Source organism: Hylobates moloch, unplaced genomic scaffold (assembly GCF_009828535.3).
Source record: "Hylobates moloch isolate HMO894 unplaced genomic scaffold, HMol_V3 SCAFFOLD_4, whole genome shotgun sequence".
NCBI lineage: Eukaryota > Metazoa > Chordata > Mammalia > Primates > Hylobatidae > Hylobates > Hylobates moloch.
This window is the reverse complement of record NW_026652279.1, coordinates 54,157,611-54,177,322: the sequence shown is the minus strand read 5'-3', so window position 1 is coordinate 54,177,322 and position 19,712 is coordinate 54,157,611. Positions and strand designations below refer to the sequence as shown.

Here is a 19,712-nt window from a genome sequence, read left to right as displayed (position 1 = left end):
TTTCTGTGGGCCCTGGTTTTTTGTGCCTTCTTCCTACCTCCATAGAAATATTTGAGACCCAGCATGTGAGAGAATAGAGAAAATAGTACCTCAAATTTTGTTGTTCTTCCTCTATTCCCTTCTACTTTTAGCTGCCACATGCATCTTGTCCAGGTTTTATAGCTACTTTTCGTGGGACAGACAAAGTGAAGTGTGCTTATTCCTTCTTACTCAGAACCTGAGTTCCAGTGGGGTTGCTTCATTATGGAAATCATTAACAGGAAGAGCAGGAGTAGATCCAGGTTTCATGGGGTCAGAAGGTTGTATAATTTGGAGACCCTCTTTAAGAAAAGGAATAGAAAGTTATGAATATTAAATTAAGTACACTATTTAGAAAGGGTTATGAAAGTGAAGGCCCCTGAAACTTAAAGTTTCATTTGTTTTAATATAAACCTGCCTTTGGGAAAAAGATAAAACACAAAGAAATACTGATTATGGGTTGGGCACGGTACAGGGTGATTTTAAATTCATGTTTTCACTTAGTATTCATAAATATAAAAATGTAACCTATTTTACTCCCTATTTTACAGACGAGAAAAGCAGATGTAGAGTAGTAATACTGTATAGATAGAAGTGTTAGAATTGGCCTTTAAAACTCAAATTTGGCAGAATTCCAAAGCACCTTATCTTTTGACCACCCGTCACACTTTATGAAAGAGATTACAGATTATAAGCATCAATCTAGGCTCATGGTTGAGTCTGCTCAGAAGCCAGGCTGCCAGGGTTCAATCATGTCTCTGCTATCAGTGTAACTTTGAGAAAGCTTCTCAACCCTTCCTTACCTCTGTACCTCTGTAAAATGGGGATAATAGATCCTACCTAAGGGATTGTTATGAGGACTAAATGGTTAATGTAAAGCATTTAGAGTACCTCTGGCATATAGTAAGTGCTTTTTATCCATTACATAAAACAAGGCATTTAGATAAATTATACCACACTTTCTTTGCTGTGCTCATCAGCCTTGTTGTTTTTTTTTTTTTGTATTTAAAACTTTTTATTTTTTTAGAATCCATTTTGCTTTGGATTCTATAGGCTAATAAACATCATATTTACAAGCTTAAAGGCAAAAAATATACAGTATATGAAAAGTTATTTAAAAATGCAGAAGGGCATAATAAAAATATTAGAACAATTTTTATCACTAAAAATATATAGCATATTAATATAATTATCATGCAATACAGGACTAATTTCTTTTAGTTAAAAGTAGTTGGTCAGGCGCAGTGGCTTATGCCTGTAATCCCAGCACTTTGGGAGGCTGAGGCAGGCGGATCACCTGAGGTCAGGAGTTTGAGACTAGCCTGGTCAACATGGTGAAACACCGTCTCTACTAAAAATACAAAAATTAGCTGGGCATGATGGTGGGTGCCTGTAATCCCAGCTACTGGGAGGCTGAGGCACAAGAATCGCTTGAACCCGGGAGGCGGAGGTTGCAGTGAGCTGAGATTGTGCGATTGCACTCCAGCCTGAGCAACAGAGCGAGACTCCGTATCAAAAAAAGAAGAAATAAAAAGTGATTTACTTAGGAGAATAACATTCATAGTTTGCTCCTGAATTTAGGCAAATGGTAATTAGGGTGGTTATAAAATTCTTAGGCCATGACTGATAATTCTATTATTTTATTTTCTTCTAGCATTGATTTTTGGAGAAGGTACTGCTAAAGCTAGCTGATTTTAAATAATTTCAAAGAGAGTTGCTGGACAACTTTGGAATTTCTTCTTTCTGCCTCATTAGCTTTTTGTGCTCTTTCTGAGACTTAAGAGTTAGACTTTACTGTATCTCCTGTATCTCTTACCCTCTATTCTGTAATTTTAAACCTTTATCTCTACGTGATTCATTTTGATTGTTTTATTCCAGTTTTGCTTCTGGTTCACTAATTTTCTCCTCAGCTGTGTATAATCTAATTTTATTGTTATTTTTTGAGACAGAGCCTCACTCTGTCTCCCAGTCTGGAGTGCAGTGGCACAGTCTCAGCTCACTGCAACCTCCATCACACACACAGTAGCGATTCTCTTGCCTCGGCCACCTGAGTAGCTGGCATTACAGGCATGCACCACCACACCCAGCTAATTTTTGTATTTTTATTAATAGTAGAGATGGAGTTTTGCCATGTTGTCCAGGCTAGTCTTGAACTCCTGGCCTCAAGTGATCCACCTGCCTTGGCCTCCCAAAGTGCTGTGATTACAGATGGGAGCCACCATGCCTGGCCTGTGTAATCTAATTCTAGATTCACCCATTGAGTTTGTTAACATCAGTTATCTTTTTGTATGTCAAGAAACTCTGGTTTTGTTTTGTAGTTTCTTTTTCTTTGTTAAAATTCTTAAATTTGTTTTGGCCTTTTGGACATAAATGCTTATAGTCTGTATATAAAAACTTCACCATATAGGTGCCTTCATCTAGGTCCCCTGTAGCTCTAGAACTGTTGTCTTTTATTTCTCTTTGTTTTTAGTTTATATGTAATTTCAACTTTTATTTTAGATTCAAAGGGTATGTGTGCAGTTTGTTATGTGTAAGTTTATTTAAATTGACAAATAATAATCGTATCTTTTCATGGGGTACATAGTGATGTTTTCATACATATAATGCATATACCTTACATCTTGAGTTACAAAGACAAGTTACGAAAAAAGGGGATTTTCACTTATTTACACATAAGTTCTGGACATATTACATGCTTGGCACACAAGCTGAGACATGATCATTGGTAAAACAGGCTCCAAATTATACAATCAATAATTTTTTTTCTGTCAACAATTTTAAAATTTTTCTAAAACTTAAGAAACATTAATCTATTTAACAAGCAAAGCTAGAAGAAACATGTTCTATATGGGTGACTGGAAAATCTGAGATATTATAGGTTAAATGTTTTAGTGAAATGACCAAATAATGACAAAAAGAGAAAAAATAGTTCAACAAAAAGATATTCCTCTTCCTAGCATATCTGATACCTTCGTGGGCTTTTCTGTAAAATAAAAATAGTTGTAGTATCAATCTGTATTAGTTATCTATTGAAGTGTAACAAATTATGTGAAACTTAAAACAATGAACATTCATTCTCTCACAGTTTCTATGGGTCAGGAATTTAGGAGTCACTTAGCTGTGTGATTCTGGCTCAGGGTATCTCATGAAGTACAGTCAAGATGGTGGCTTAGGCTCTATTCATGGGAAGCCTTGACTAGGACTGGGAGGATCACTTCAAGGTGGCTCACTCACATGCCTGGCAAGGTTGTGCCTGGCTTGCAGGAGAGCTTATGAGGTTCCTCACCATGCGGACCTTTCCATAGGACTTTTTTTTTTTTTTTTTTTTTTTTTTTGAGATGGAGTCTTACACTGTCACCCAGGCTGTAGTGCAGTAGCATGTTCTCAGCTCACTGCAACCTCTGCCTCCTGGATTCAAGTGATTCTCCTGCCTCAGCCTCCCGAGTAACTGGGATTACAGGTACCCACCACCACGGCTGACTAATTTTTGTATTTTTAGTAGAGATGGGGTTTCATCATGTTTGCCAGGCTGGTCTCGAACTCCTGACCTCAAGTGATCTGCCCATCTCGGCCTCTCAGTGCTAGGATTTAAGGTGTGAGCCACCGCACCTGTTCTTCCATAGGACTTCTAAATGTTCTCATGACATTGCAGCTGGTATTTCCCAGAGCAAGTAGTCCAAGAGAGTAGAAGCCACAATGTCTTGAATGATCTGGCCTCAGAATTCTTACTATCATTTCTTCAGTATTTTACTGCTTACATGGGTCAGCCCTGTTCATTGTGGAAGGACGTACTACTAGGAAGTGAAAATCATTGGTTGGGCTTACTGGCTACCACCTTATCTTACCGGATTACTGTAGCAATTAAATGAGATTATTCCAGTGAAGGCTTCTAGAACCTAGTAGGTGCTCATTGCAATACCTGTTTGATTAGTGTGTTTCCTATTGATGGTACTGGGCAGAAGAAATCAATTTCTGGCTGTTTCCCAAATGCAGAGGCTTATGTATCTCTATGAAGAAGAGATGAACACTGATCTCTGGCCAAAGAGATTAAATGTTGAGATTGTTATTGTAATTGGTAGTTTGTTTAGAAGCTTGATTGGTTGTTACTTAGGTATCAAGTAGTAATAGCAATTAGTTTTGAGGCAAGAATATTGGTAAGTGCTGGAAGCCACAATTTTGACCCACAGTGAACTCTTTAATTTGATTACCACCTAGCATGTAATCATTGAAGAAGAATAATGCATTTCAAGTGTTATACACGCATTTTTTGATTGAATATCATTTAAACTTTTACTTTCTCTAAGTTTAACTAGGTTCAATTTTTTTTTCTTTTCTAAATTGACCATTTCTCACTATTGATAGTGATACAGGTATGGTTTCCTTATAGAGGACACTAATTATTTAAAAATAATATGTAACAAGAATGTAAAATAATTATTTTTATATATTGTAAGAAAGAAAGCATGAACTTTCTTATTTAATGTTTTTCTCTAAATGAATTTTTCTTTAGTATCTGAAAAAGTTGCTTCCTTTTTTCTTAGAATGCCTGTTTTGATACTGATTATGTTTTCAATGAGTTTTTTTCTCACTATAGCAGTGAATGATAAGGGAACTATAACACTGGAAAATGTCCATCATTTTATAAAATCTAGAGTCTGATTACATCTGGTTATTTATGAATGAAATTAACTGAAGCAATTATCTTCTTTAAACATAGGAATAAAACGAGTTCATAAAGAGGCAGTACCCATGGCAATCAGTAGACTATCTTGATTTATCATGGTATTTATAAGTATTTGGCCACTGGAGGGCTCCATATTTTAAAAAATTATACCAAAGATATAAATGCTTACTGTACCAACTTTAAAGATAGAAATTCTATACAATTTTAAAGTATAGAAAGATATAAAGGATTCCATATTTTGGAGTAAAATTGCTAATAAGTAAAGATATTGAATTAAAAAGCAGCTGATTATAAATGAAAATTGTGTGCATGTGCAAATAAAGTGTATTTAACAAGTTTGCTTTTTTTATTGAAATGGAAAAAAACATATTACCCAATTTTTAAAATAAAATATCTCTCAACTCAGATGTCAAAATATAAAACTAATCAGTTGAAGCCTCTCAGTAAAGAAAGAAGTTGAAATAGATTAAATAATTTTTTCTCATATCTTTTTTATATGTACCATTTTTTATATGAGGAAACTTTTTTTTAGGATTCATTGAGATTATTATTTCCATTTAATTTAAGAAACTCTCCAGTTATCTCAGTGGCATAATATTAAAATTCACAGAACATTAGGACACGTTGTGAAATTGAACCAAACTTAAAATAGATGTGTCATCAAATAGTTGGTTATCACTGATTTTTAGGGTTTTTAATACTTAAAATTAGTATTTCTTTGGTCAAGATGTGCAGTTTACACTGTCTTGCTCTGAAAATTGGCCTTCACAGCTTGTTTTTCTTTATTAAAATAAAATGGGAACTTATAGGGGTGAGAGATTAGAAACTCCATGTATTAGTACCTGAGAGAAGCATCTTTTTGCCTAGAAATATTCTAGGTAGTAAACTATATCATGTTTATCACAAACAGCATTTTTTATTTCCTTGATCTTTTTCCACTTGAAAGAAGTGTTTTGATTTCTTTGTAATTGTGAAGTGTTTACTTTTTAAATGTTTGAGCTGAGCTCTGGGAAGCCTGCAATTTCTAAGGTAGTTAAGCTTCCCCCCGCTACCCCGCCCCATAAGATGTGGGTCTCTTTGTACTCAGCTTGCAGAGCTGAGAATGTGTGTTTTCGGTGATTTGAGTAGCTAAGTTCTCAGGTTGTTCAGTAGCTTTTTCCGTTAGAACCTCCTCTTCACAAAAGGAAGATGAGATGCAAATCAATTGCTAATGAGGAGGAAAGAAAACAAAATAATATAAAAAGCAAACAACTTCCTTACGATTTCACTTGAAACCTATCCAGGGTCCATGAATATATAAATCCCCACTTATTTCTACATAGAAGGGCCACCTATTTATATAGGGACAAAGATACCAATGAATTATGAGAGAAAGCTGTCCCTAAATTAGTACCCATTATGCACATGATGTTGAGCACCATTGTGGAATGATATTTGAAGCTACTGTGAAATAACTGTGCAGCCTCACAGAGGATATATTCCCCCTCATCTCCCCTGCTCATTGGTATGTTAAAGATGATAACCAATGTCATTAACTTTTGGCCATGGGATATGTTTTTTTTTTTCTTCCTACAAATACATCATTTAGTGCCAAACGTATTCCATCTATTTAATAGTAATCATGGCATACTTCTGGTTGGAGCCTAGTGGTCACACAGAGAAATTTTGCCTTTCTCTTGTAACCACAGAATGCATTCTTAATATAGTCAGCTGAGTTGCAAAACATGTTTATCAAATGTGGTGGAGAACATAGGAAAGAGCATGATGAACAAACCATATCTCTTCCTTACTGCTTTGTGAATGTAAGGACAGTTTCACATTGCGTGTATTGAGACTTTCCTCCAACACCATTTTTTTTTTTTAAGACACAGATCCATTCAAATGTGTGGCATAAACTGGTGAGATGCCTGTCTGTAGAGGTACAGTCTTGCCATAAAAGAGAATAAGGCTAACTGGTCCGATTCAATATTACCTGTGACCATTTTAAACCCTCCACTTTAGTCCTCTGAGCTCATCAGTCACAAATACTATCAATTTTTAACACTTAGTTGTTATCACTTCAGTCCTTCTATATCCATAGTGGTTCTCAAGCCTGACTGCACCTTAGAATCACCTGGGGAGCTTTTCCAGCTCTGGATGCCTGAGACCAATGTTCAGGATTATTCTGAATTAGTTGGTTTAGGGAAGGGAGTGTGTAGGTATCTGCATATTTTGAAGTGTCTCTTGTGATTGTGTTTTATAGTCCAGCTTGAGAGTGACTTGATTCAAAAAGAAGAGGCATTGTTGAAACTTTTTGAGGTTCCTTACAGATTCTGAGTAGTTAAATGTTTCAGAGTAAATATAAGGACTCTTTATATTTGAGTATGTTCTCCCTCCTCCTCCCCACTCCTTTGCATGATGCGGGTGGGGAACTCTGGTATTATTTGGTTGCTGTCATTGCCTAAACTGTTTTGGACTTACATTTCTGGGGTGGAAGTGGGGAAAATGACATTCAGTTTTCAGATAGAATTTGCCCTGACCTGAGTTTGCCATTTCTGTTGCCTGCCAAAGCAATGAGCTTATCTTTCATCTTTAAACCAATTCTGACAGAAAATAGGATGTGATCTGGCCAAGGGAACATAATTCAGTGAGTAAAACATGCTTTGAGTATAGAGATCTTTTGAGAGATCTTCTGAAATGTGTGGGATTTTAAGGAAAAGTTGTGGAAGAGCAGTGTACGTAGTAGACAGGCATGTGCTGTCAGGATGGGGTACTTGAGGATTAGCTTGCCCAGAGAACAGGTTTAGACCAACTCCTAGAAATACTCAACAGTGTCAGTTATGGGCAAGGGTGATGATGTTTATGTTTCTTTCCTAACTCTTCTCACAACGAAAAAGGAACTGTCAAAAGCCACGCTGTGAAGGTTCCCTGAGATTTCAGCCCATGGGCCCCTGATTTCCCTATTCTCTTTTGGGGAGGACCCTGGGTGACATCTCTTCACCATAGGTTTAGTGGTGTGCATTTAGATGACTCACAAATCTTCCTGTCTGCTCAAACTTTTTCTGATTCATTCATTATAGCACCCCATGTCAAAGTGATCCCAAGCTGGATCTCTGCCTGACTAGAACAAACTGTTTAGCTTGCTGCTCATCCTAATCACCTGGACACGAGTCTTTTCCATCACAATAGGGAAATTACCACCTTGTCACTCTGCCCAGCCCTGTAAGCCTTTGGGCTCATTTTTAGGCTCATCCTAGGCACATCTGACTATAGCCTAATCAAACATACCTCATAAAGTGCCCACGCAGGCACTTGGATAAAAAATAGTGAAGATGTTTAGATTAAAACAAGGAAGAAGAAAATCACTGTAGAAGATATGTGTGGTGGGAGAAAGTGAAGTGTTAGGATAAAATTCAAAGTGTCAAGTAAGTCTCCCAGTGTAGGTCATCTAGAAGACTTTAACCAAACATTTTTGTGTTTCATACATAGTGTAAGTTTTATTCTGGCATGTTGGGGTTAAAAACCATTCTCCTTGCTTAGAATTAGTTAAAAAAAAAACCATAAAAATAAAAATTTAACTTCAGACAGGTTTTGGGGTTCTATTTTGTTTTTAAAGTCATCGTCATTTTTGTGGGGTCTCTTACCTAGAAATATATTACCAGTGCATGCATTCTTTTTGTTACTTGTGGATTATTTATGACAACCTGATGACATTTCAGTTCCAGGTCAATTTTCCTTAGCTACGGAAGACTCTTTAACTTCTCTGCAGTTGGTACTTTTCTGCCTTGTGTCGTCTAAGAAATGTAAAATTGATTTTACTTTTAACCATAAGAAATGTAAATAGTAGTTACATTAAATTTGTTATATTTGAAAACTTAAATTATTTTTGCATATGTTTATATCATTTTAAGAAAATTTATTTATGGGAGAAGAAGGTATTTCAAAGTGATTTGAAAATGGTTTTCAGAATTCTTAATACAGTTGCCTTTCTTTAGCACTGTCAATCAAAAGCTGGCTCACAGGTTTTAATTTCAGATTCTAGTGGGAACCTCTGGTGGAATCTTAGAAATGCTTTTTTTTTTTTTTTTGAGATGGAGTCTCCCTCTGCCGCCCAGGCTGGAGTGCAGTGGTGCAACCTTGGCTCACTGCAACCTCCGCCTCCTGGGTTCAGGTGATTCTCCTGCCTCAGCCTACCCGAGTAGCTGGGACTACAGGCATGCACCACCAAGCCCAGCTAATTTTTTTTTTTTTTTTTTTTTTTTTTGTATTTTTAGTAGAGACAAGGTTTCATCAGGTTGGCCAGGCTGGTCTCAAACTCTTGACCTCAGGTAATCTGCAAAGTGCTGGGATTACAGGCGTGAGCTACCACGCCTGGCCTTAGAAATGCTTTTACATGTTTATTAGTACTTTCAGTTTTTGAAAGTGTCTAGGTGTGTCTACTTGTAATCTATTTGAAGTTAGTTTTTATAAAGGAAATATGATTTTTTAATTTAGGGTTGTTGGAATTTTCTTTTATTGCTTTTATGTCAGATGTTTGGAATAACCTTCAGAGAAGGGTTCACACAATAAAAATATGTGATTACAAAAAGAGCTCACCTGTTATCAAAGTAGTTATCTGTACAGTGGAATTTTAACTGAAAGAGAATGTCCCTTGGCAGGGGAAAAATGGTAAAATCCCTTAGCAAGTCAATTATAAGGTGTGTTAATTCTACAGAGATATTAACCCTATGATCTTCAATTCTGGGGTGCATTCCCTACCCTGCAAGGTCAGCTAAAAATATGCTGAAAAGCAAATTTTGTAAGATAATGAAATAAAAATGTGAAACTAAGTCTATAAGATACAAATTAGAAGATAAAATCCCTTGTTAAATGATTCTGACAAATCCTTTTGCTCTTTTACAATTAATAGTCTGTTCTTTTGGGATGTTCATAAAATACCGATTAATAAACAACAACAACCAAAAGTAAAACAAAACTGATGTATATAGAGAAGCCTTGTAGTTGAATGACTTACCCATCTGATAATTTGTATTGTGGAGATTATTTTTCATATTTGTACAGTTAATGAGTATAACTGTAGCTATTGTTAGCTCTGTTCTTAATATATAACATGGGGGGAAACTTTATTATATAAGTTACTATAATAATTTTTAATAGATTTGAATGTTTCTAAGTGCTTTGAATTTCAAAAAACAGTTATATGAAAATAGATAATGCTATTTATTTTGAATTTCATATGTTAACAGTTTCAATTTAGTGCAATAAAATGAGCATAAGCTAAATATATAATAGTTGAATTACATTATTATTAAATGTTTTGATTTTATGAAAAGTTCTGTACTATCTTTAAATTAGAAACTGGCATATGATCAATTCTTAGCTCCTTAAACAGTTTGATATTAATACTGATATTAATCATTATTTAAATGCATATAACCTGAACTTTTAAAAATGTATTACTGCACTAGCATATTTGGCGCAGATCAAAGGGATAGAGCTGCCATCACTGGGCATCATGACTGCGGAGATGATTGATTTCAGGCATCATGGTTTCCAGCTCTCATTTGTTTTGTTTTTTGAAAGCTAGAGAATCTTGAAATGTTAGAATCTTAGACTCTAAGGCCTCAGTGCCCTGCACAAACATCCAAGAGGAACTCACTTCATTTTTAGACAGATCTAATGGTTAGAAAGAATCTCCTCATACGGAACCCCCAAAACTACCTGTTAGAAACATCTGCTTATTGATTTCAGTTTTAACCTCTGAAACCACCATACAAAATGATGTCTGATGTCTCTTCCTTAAGACCATAAAAGGATGTGAAAAGAGCACTTCTTTTCCAGAGTAACATTTTCATTTCCTTCAACCATTGTGCCCCGAACAGGGTTTCTTAGCCCCTCTTCATAACCTCTCAATAGTCTTTATGTTCTTACCAGATGTAGACAGATAGCACCAGATAGAGTGGGCTTTCATCTCTTCTTGCTAGCCAGCTACTTCACAGTGTTGAGTTATATTACAATACGTCACTTTACGTGCTTTTCAGTTAAGGTAGGCATCCCCTCTCTGTTCTCTACTTTTGGACTTCTATTCATTCCACTTGATGCTACTAAGTTTAGACTATAGGTGATACCTTTCAGTAATATAAACAGATAAAGATGACAATGCTTACTTATGTCTGTGGGTATGCTTACATGCCACCTCGTCTTATTACTCTACCGTTGGATTTTTAACTTAGACAGATGTCTGTTAGTGTGCATTATTTGAGTTCTCATGCTAGAACTTGAAAAGAGAAACCTAGAGTTTCCCTCTTAGTCCTTTCCTCTACCTCTGTTATCTGATGTACCATTCTCAGCTCTATGTAGAATTAATACCATACAAAATATTCAGTAAGCATATTAAAATAGCTTTGGAGGGAGCACTGGAGTATGGAGACAAAGCGGGACCTAATTAGTTAATTAAAATTAAGTTATTTTCTAGCAACAGTGTTGAACTGTGTTGTAGATTTTACTGTAAACAAATAACCTTAAATTTCAAGCCTATTCAAGTCTATATCATAGACAATCTCTTGAAGATTCCCCAAAATTTATTATATGAAACTTGTTGCTGATGAGATTCATTGAAGGCTATAAACCATGATTCAGAATTGGAATCCAAACTGTGTTACTATTCCTGTTACTGTTCACCCTGAAAATAGAATAATTGAAGTTTGCCTTTACTCTTGTTATCAAAGCAGGCTCTGGCATTTCCAGAAGCCTGTAAAAGCCTTGTTGATATAGCTAACGTTTGGAAATAAATCTTAGGTCTGAATTTACATTTAATGATGCCTTTCTTTCTATCCACCTTACCTCCAGAGAATAAACAAATACTTTTGTTGTTGCTTTTAAGTTATAGCAAGTACTCTCTTTGTCTGGAATCTGAGTAATGGTAGAGCTCAGTAGTTTGAAGTTTATGTTTTTGATTATGTGCTGTTCATGTGTGACCATATCACATACATTAAATTCACCTTTTATGAAAGAGACCTGGGTCAAGTAAGTTGATATGAGGGATCTAGTCTAGTGAAGAAAACAATTATCATATATATTGTACGATACCCAACTCTTGGGTTCCTTATGACTATTACCATCTATAAAAGTAACTCAAACACTGTGCCTTTTAAAGCTATTAAGATTTTATTTGAAAATTATATTTAGAATAGTTTGAGTATTGATATATTTTACTTTAACTTCTTAGAAATTGATCATGTTTTTCTGGAGGCATGTATGATAACTCTCACTGAAGCAAAACACCGTATTCTAAATGAGACCATGTTTTTATTTTGTTTTATTTTTTCTGCTAAATCTAAGAAAACATATCAGGCCATAACCTTGCATGGAAAATGAATTGTGTGCCACTGTCCACTTAAGTATACTGCCATACATAAAGCAAATTTCAAGATATTGGAAATACCGTAGAATTAGTTTTAGAAGTCAAATTAACGTTTGCCAGTTTTTAGTATTTGTGTTGAAACCTGAAACTTATCTTTATAGGAAATACAATTGAAGGAGAAACTGGTATGTGTAGTAAAAATTTAAAATCTAAACATCTTATTGAACATCATCATGTGCCAAAAATTTTGAATAAAGTCACTGAAATTAGGATTTGAAATAGAGTAAAATAAATCAGTATTCTCTTTCCTTTCTTTTCAGGAAGTATGTATGTGGTTCAATATTTTCATCTTTTTTTTTTTTTTTTTTTTTTTTTTTGGGATGGATTCTCACCCTGTTGCCCAGGCTGGAGTGCAGTGGCGCCATCTCGGCTCACTGCAAGCTCCACCTCCTGGTTCAAGCGATTCTCTTGCGTCTGCCTCCTGAGTAACTGGGATTACAGGCGCCTGCCACTATGCGTGACTAATTTTTGTATTTTTAGTAGAGACGGCATTTCACCATGTTGGCCAGGATGGTCTCAGACTCCTGACCTCGTGATCCTCCCGCCTCAGCCTCCCAAAGTGCTGGGACTACAGGCATGAGCCACCGTGCCCGGCTGGTACTCTTATTTCAACAAAACTATTCATTGTTCTACTGTCTTTCTCCTTTCCCTTTGGGCACTGGGAATACTATAGCATAAACTTTGTAATATTTATTTTGCATGCTTTGCCATGATTCAGGTTTCATACCCATTCATCACCCAGCTGCAGTGTTCACGAAGATAGAATAAGCTGAGTGGCCAAGCCTGGGTGATATTTCTATACCTGAAACTCTGGTAGAATTAGGTCAGTCCCACTCAAGGAGCCATGGACTATCTTTCCAAAATATATGTACATTCAAGGTACATGGAGTATTTTCCTAAAAATCTAAGTGCCTTTACCAAGGAATGGGAGTGGTGGGGGACTGTATGATGAGCAGGCAAAAACATACATGTCTATAATTTGCTGCTTAAGAAAAGCCAATATGGAAAATACACTTTTGTAGCTGATTATTCTGCTATTTAAATAAAGTTTCTACATGAGACTTGAAAGTTGACAAAATCTGATTTTGTTAATTATATAAGAAGTTAACATTTCAAAATACTTATTAGCAGTATTAAGAACCATGGCTATTACAGGTATCTCTCAGGCTGCTTCAGGATAAGCCTTTTGCCATTTGCCTTGTAGTACTTATAATTGGTGACCCCGGAGTTGTATAGCACTGATTTCTGTGGGTTTCTACGCTGGAATTAGTGACAAAGGATAACCCTTGTGTCTACCAATGGAAATAGTTGGAGAATATTTCCTTTGCTATTTTGAATTGGCTTAATCTAAACTAAATGTTTTGCATTATTTTAAATATTGACTGCTGTGGGCGCAGTAGAACTAATGCAGAGGGCATTTATTGAGGATTAATTATTGGTAGAGCATTTATATCGTAAAGAGGTTGTTACTGTAGAGAAGTGCTTAGTTTTAATGGACAACATAATTTTAATTGGTACTAGGTGTTTCTAGTGCGGTGAGTGTTTAAAGGAGAATTACTCTTCATATATTCTCAACTGGCATTAGCTTGCTATTTATTCTTCAGTCAATATATAATTTTAATGTAGTTAGAATGTAATCAACTGGCATTAACTTTTTAAAAAATAATAGACTTTTTTCTTTAGAAGTTTTAAGCTCACAGCAAAATTGAGTGGAAACTACAGAGAATTCCTCTATACTGTCTACACTGACATTAACTTTTTATTCTAAGGTATTTATAGGAATATTTAGGAACACAAAGAAATATTTTACATGCTCCCTTCTACAGCTAACAGGCTGTAGAAGGCATCTTTCTTTGCCTTCAGACTAGAAAGGAGAAAGTGTTTTAGAGCCAAGAAACATTCTCTGACTGAGCATTGACAGTAAAAACTTAGGCCCTGGTTTTATGATACTTTTCCTGCTGAACACTTCTGTAGAGGAACACAGGAAGAGTAGGGATGCATTGTAATCTGGTCTGGAGCTTCCTGCTAGTCTGTGGGTGACAAACTGCAGATCAAACAGATTGATCATATTCCAGAAGGGCAGTGTGATACAGGGCAAGTGTACTGACCATGGCAGTAGCCCTGGGTTCTGGCCTACCTCTGCCTCTGTCTTGGCTGTGTGGTCGATGGGTTGAACTAAGTGGCTTCAAACTCTTATCTGCCTCCAACATTCAGTAATCCTGTGATTTCATGGGATGTGTGATAGGGAAAAACATCAACTTCTACAAGGGCAGTAGTGTGAAGTCATGAGAAAAGCAATGTGAGGACCTGGGATGTTGTCACAGCTCTATCATAAACCAGCTGATGGCCTTTTGTGTAGTCACTAAACTTTCTGGGTCCTACTTGTTGGCTTCAGCTATGGAAATGCGATTGGACTTCCCTGATGGACTCTAAGGAAAGTTTCTTGGATTCCTTCCTTTCCTCCCTTCTTTCCTCCTTCCCTTTACTTTCTTCTTTCCTTTCCTTTATTTCCTTCCTTTTCTTTCTTGAGACAGGGTCTTGCTCTGTTACCCAGGTGGAATGCAGTGGTGCAATCATGGCTCCCTGCAGCCTTGAACTCCCAGGCTCAAGCCATCCTCCCACCTCAGCCTTCCAAGTAACTGGTACTAACTACAGGTGCAAACTACCAAGCCTGACTAATTAAAAAAAAAAAAAAAAGTCTGTACAGGCAGGTCTCACTGTGTTGCTTAGGCTGGCCTCGAACTGCTGGGCTCAAGCAATCCTCCCACCTCAGCCTCCCAAGTAGCTGGGACTATAGGTGTACATCACTATGCCCAGCAAATTTTTAAATATTTTGTACAGGTGGGGTGTTCTCAGTATGTTGCCCAGGCTGATCTCAAACTCCTGAGTTCAAGTGATCCTCCTGCCTTGGCCTCCCAAAGTGGTAGAATTATAGGCATGAGCCATGGAGCCCAGCCTAGTTTTATGATTTAAAACAACTAATTGCCATGTGATGTTATTTGTCCCAAGGATAACTGCTTTGTAATAAGTTACTTCAAAAAGGAACATATTGACAATTGCCATTGGTCACTTTTGAGCAGACTCCTGTGTGTCTTCCTTATCAGGAATATCCTTGCAATTAATATATCTGGAACAATTCTTTCTGCAGGTAAGCGATTTGCTGGAAATATGTTAGACACACTTGAAACAGGTACTTTTTCTGGACAGTACAGTTTTTTGTTTTTTTAACAAGTAACATATGACCAGGCACAGTGGCTAATGCCTGTAATTCCACATTTTGGGAGGCCGAGGTGGGAGGACTGCTTGAGCTCAGGAGTTCAAGATGCCAGCCTGGGTAACGTGGAGAAACCACTCCTCTACCAAAAAAAAAGAAAAAAATATATATATGTATACACACACACACACACACACACACACACACACACACGCAAATTAGCCAGGCATGGTGGCATGTGCATACAGTCCCAGCTACTCAGGAGGCTAAGGTGGGAGGATCACCTGAGCCCAGGAGGCAGAGGTTGCAGTAAGCCAAGATTGCACAACTGCACTCCAGCCTGAGCGACAGAGTGAGACCCTGTCTCAGAAAAGCAAAGGAATATGTTATAATTTTTTATCATAATATGCTGTTAAATGACATTATTTAATGTATTAATAAGGGAAAATAAGAGATCACTCTTCTTTGCTTCTTGGAACTGAAGATTTTCCATTTAAAATTATGTAAATTGATAATTAATGACTTCCCTTTTTATCAAACGACTTTGGACTAAATTTTTTTATTAAGAATGTGATTTTTTAATATATTGCAAATTATTGCCACATTATTGCTGACGTGAAAGTAGCCCAGGGAACACTTTCTTGCCTCAACAGGGGACAAGGTGGTCTTAAGGTTTCTCCAGTGGGTTTCATTTGCAGAACCCCTTCCTGAAGGTGCAGGCTGATGCCTAAAGAGTGTAGGTCAGGGTTTACTTCAGCTAACCCAATCTCTGAGGGGTATCCCATGGGGCTGGGATTATCTTCACTGTTTATTTTCCAGCTTAGTTCTCAGTGGCTTGATAGAGCTTATGAATCTCAAAGATCCTGGGGCTTCCCTGTCATTATTCCTGATGTAGCTGCTGGCAAACATGTTTTTATACCCTTCCTGGAAGTGAAACTCTTTTTTCCTTAAATGTGCGATATCCCATACCTGAGAAGGTCTCATTGATACAATTCATAGGAGTTTAAAAGAGGCATCTGACTGGACTAATGCCTACTCTTTTTACTTCTCCACTTATGGAAACTGCAGGCATTCATGGTTCCACCATGGTCCCTGCAGCAAAAATCTTATGGCAAGTGCTCGTTATAATAAGTGCTCATTATAATAAGTGCTCATTATAATAAGATATCTGTATTATTAAATCAGCTAATGGAAATTGGTAGGGTTAAAAGTGAGACTGTCAGAATTAAACATAAACGAAAGCCATCTAAATTAAAATAAAATCTATGGTGAAATAACACTTGAGAAGTAGCAATTCATTCAGCACCCAAATGCTGAGAATAGTCAAGACAAACTTAAGTGTGTTCACAATGTAACTTTATTAAATGCTTTTCTACCCCTTAGTTTTATCTCTAATGAGATTACTGACATTTATTGAGCACTTATTATATAGCAAATGCTTTGATTTTATAATATCTTCTAATAATTCTGAAGGCAACCATTAGAGATGTAGGGATTGTTATCCCAATTTTGCTGATGAGGAATAGAGGCTCAGAGAGGCTTAGGAATTGGCCCACAATTGCAGGGTAGTAAACCTAAGGCCATTATGCTTAGTATACCACCATGCTGCTAACATTACTCTGCTAGTTAGGAAACTATGGAGAGAAAAAAGAGCAAATCACACTGCTTTCTCATTTGCCCACATTTCATGTCCTACTTTCTCTTCTGAACCCTGTACTTCAACCAGATCTGCTGCATATGCCTCCTATCCCTTCCAGCAAGTCATGCTTGCTTTAATATTGAACCTTTGCTCATCCTATGCCTTTAACACTCTCCTCCATCCTGTCTGTCTGTATTCCCAATTGCCATTGGTTCTTCAGGTTCCAGTTTTATTCATCTCCTGTGTAGAGATCGCCTGGTATATTCTAACTTTAAAAAATTTCTTTGCTTACCATTTTGACATTTATTACGTATCATGCTATTATTATTTAGCTTTGTGTGTTTCTGTATGTGATCACCCAACTAGATCTCATCAGCTTTAAGAAAGCAGTAACTATTATAATAGCTGTTTTGTTGTTGTTGTTGTTTTGTAAGATGGAGTCTTGCTCTGTTGCCCAGGCTGGTGTGCAATAGTACAGTCTTGGCTACTGCAACCTCCATCTCCCGGGCTCAAGTGATTCTCCCGCCTCAGCCTCCCAAGTAGCTGAGATTACAGGCACCCAACACCATGCCAAACTAATTTTTGTATTTTTAGTCGAGACAAGGTTTCTCCATGTTGGCCAGGCTGGTCTTGAACTCCTGACCTCAGGTGATCCACCTGCCTCGACCTCCCAAAGTGCTGGGATTAACAGGCATGAGCCAGCGCACCCAGTCTGTTAATAGTTTTTGCAGTGTTAATGCATAGTAGGTTGGTAATTTCCCAAACAGTAAAAGGCTACATCATTTGCCTTGCTATTCTGCTGGCATATAGGTAGGTGGTAGGTAATTTCTTTTCTTTCTTTTTTTTGAGACCGAATCTCACTCTGTTGCCCAGGCTGGAGTGCAATGGCATTACCTCAGCTCACTGCTACCTCCACCTCCCGGGTTTAAGCGAGTCTCCTGCCTCAGCCTTCTGAGTAGCTGGAACTATAGGCCCCACACCATCATACCCAGCTACTTTTTGTATTTTTAGTAGAGATGGAGTTTCACCATGATGCCCGAGCTGGTTTTGAACTACTGAGCTCAAGTGATCCACCTGCCTGGGCCTTCCTAAGTGCTGGGATTATAGGTGTCAGCTACCATGCCTTGCCGATCATTTTTAAAAATAACTTTATACTTGGTTCAATATTGAGTACTGAAGGGGAGAGGATTTGCAAATCTTCCATCTGCTGTTATAAAGGACCCATCTGAAACAATGAATGCTGGAGTTTTCTGTCCCTGCTACCTAGTGTTTTCTGATACTTTTTTTGGAGAATCCAAACAAATGGACAAATCTGTAATTAGTAGTTATTATGGTTTACTGCCAAATTATCTAGGGAACTCTGAAGACATGTTTGCCTTTATTACTATATTTAATGTTTTTCAACTGAAAGGCTCTGGGAGTAATGAGGAAATGCCAAGGTAGGGGTAGGAAGGTGACAAAAAGGTAATTCAGATTTGCATTTCTTTTGAGAGACTTCCATTCTCGGTATAGCTGACATTGTAATTTCAGTTAAAGATTGGTGCCTGGCCAGAAATGCCTGTGAAACAGCTGTGGTTTAAGCTTTAACTGTAAAAGACAGATGGGTAATTTTAACAAAAGTTTTGTCTTTATTCATAGTTTATGTTGCCACTTTCTTTATTTTATATGTGTGTGTATGTGAGCGTATATATGTTCCTGCAGTTATCTTCCTCTATATGAAGATATTTTATTTCAGCAAATGATTTAACTAGAGATCAGACTGTCAGTTTATCATTTCTAGGCCTTTAGCCTATAGTGGACAACAGTGACCTGAGGCATGGAATTCATTGGCCAAAATTGCATAACAGTTGGTATAACAACATCATTTTCAGTACTGTAAATTGCATAATGTGTCTGAGGCCACTGTTGGGAATAACAGAATATATAGAGTAGGAAAGGGTTATGCACGCCCAGGACAGGGAAGGCTTTAATGAAATCAACGAGAATTTTTTGACTACAAACACAACTACGTTATATTACATGGAAGTAAAAGCTTGGTGATTAAGTTCATTTTATCAACATGTAGTATATAAAGTAGTGAGTCAAGGAGAAGATAAGAATTGTATCCATATAAAGATGGAGAAGTAGTTTTAAAGTAGGAAAAGTCTCTTAAGAAAACTTGCATTATAAAGTGGAAATTGGAATACGGTACCTACTGAGGAAATGGAGGAAGCCAGCGGAAGGTTTTGTGGAAGAGTGGGTATTAGAACTCCTAGTTTGTGACCTGTACTTGCTTGGGGTCTCAGAAGTCATGCTGGTCTTAGATTAGAAATACAATCTCTTTGAAAGCATACATGTAGTTGAAAGCAATAATTTAAAAATTTGCTTTTTCATTCCCTACCTCCCCCCTCTTTAAGGTATGAAAGCATGAGTATTCTGTTTTTCAGAGGATGAGGAAAAAATCCTTATTTCCTTTTTCTAGCAGTTTGGCTATTTTTGTTGTTGTTTTTACTCTATAAATGGAGAGGCATGTGTATGTACCATGCATGGTATCATGCCCAGCAGTTTTTTTTCTCATTTGAATGTAATTGTTCCTTAGCAAATAATTGCAGTCCCGAATGACTTTTATTGAGCTTGATTGAATTAGGGGTATGTATGAAAATGAGTTAGTTAAAGCTTAATCTATTACCCAGAGAATTGATGAAAACATCAGAAAAGCAGTCATTCATGGGGATTAAATATTCTTCTGTGTAAGTGGGCAACATGGTTACCTCGG

At 36.9% G+C, this 19,712-nt stretch overlaps 1 protein-coding gene across 3 annotated transcripts in view; it reads left to right on the top strand.

The window, feature by feature from the left end:
• Positions 1-19,712, top strand: part of BBX (BBX high mobility group box domain containing) — a 298,070-nt gene that overhangs the window by 104,711 nt on the left and 173,647 nt on the right. The window lies entirely within an intron of this gene.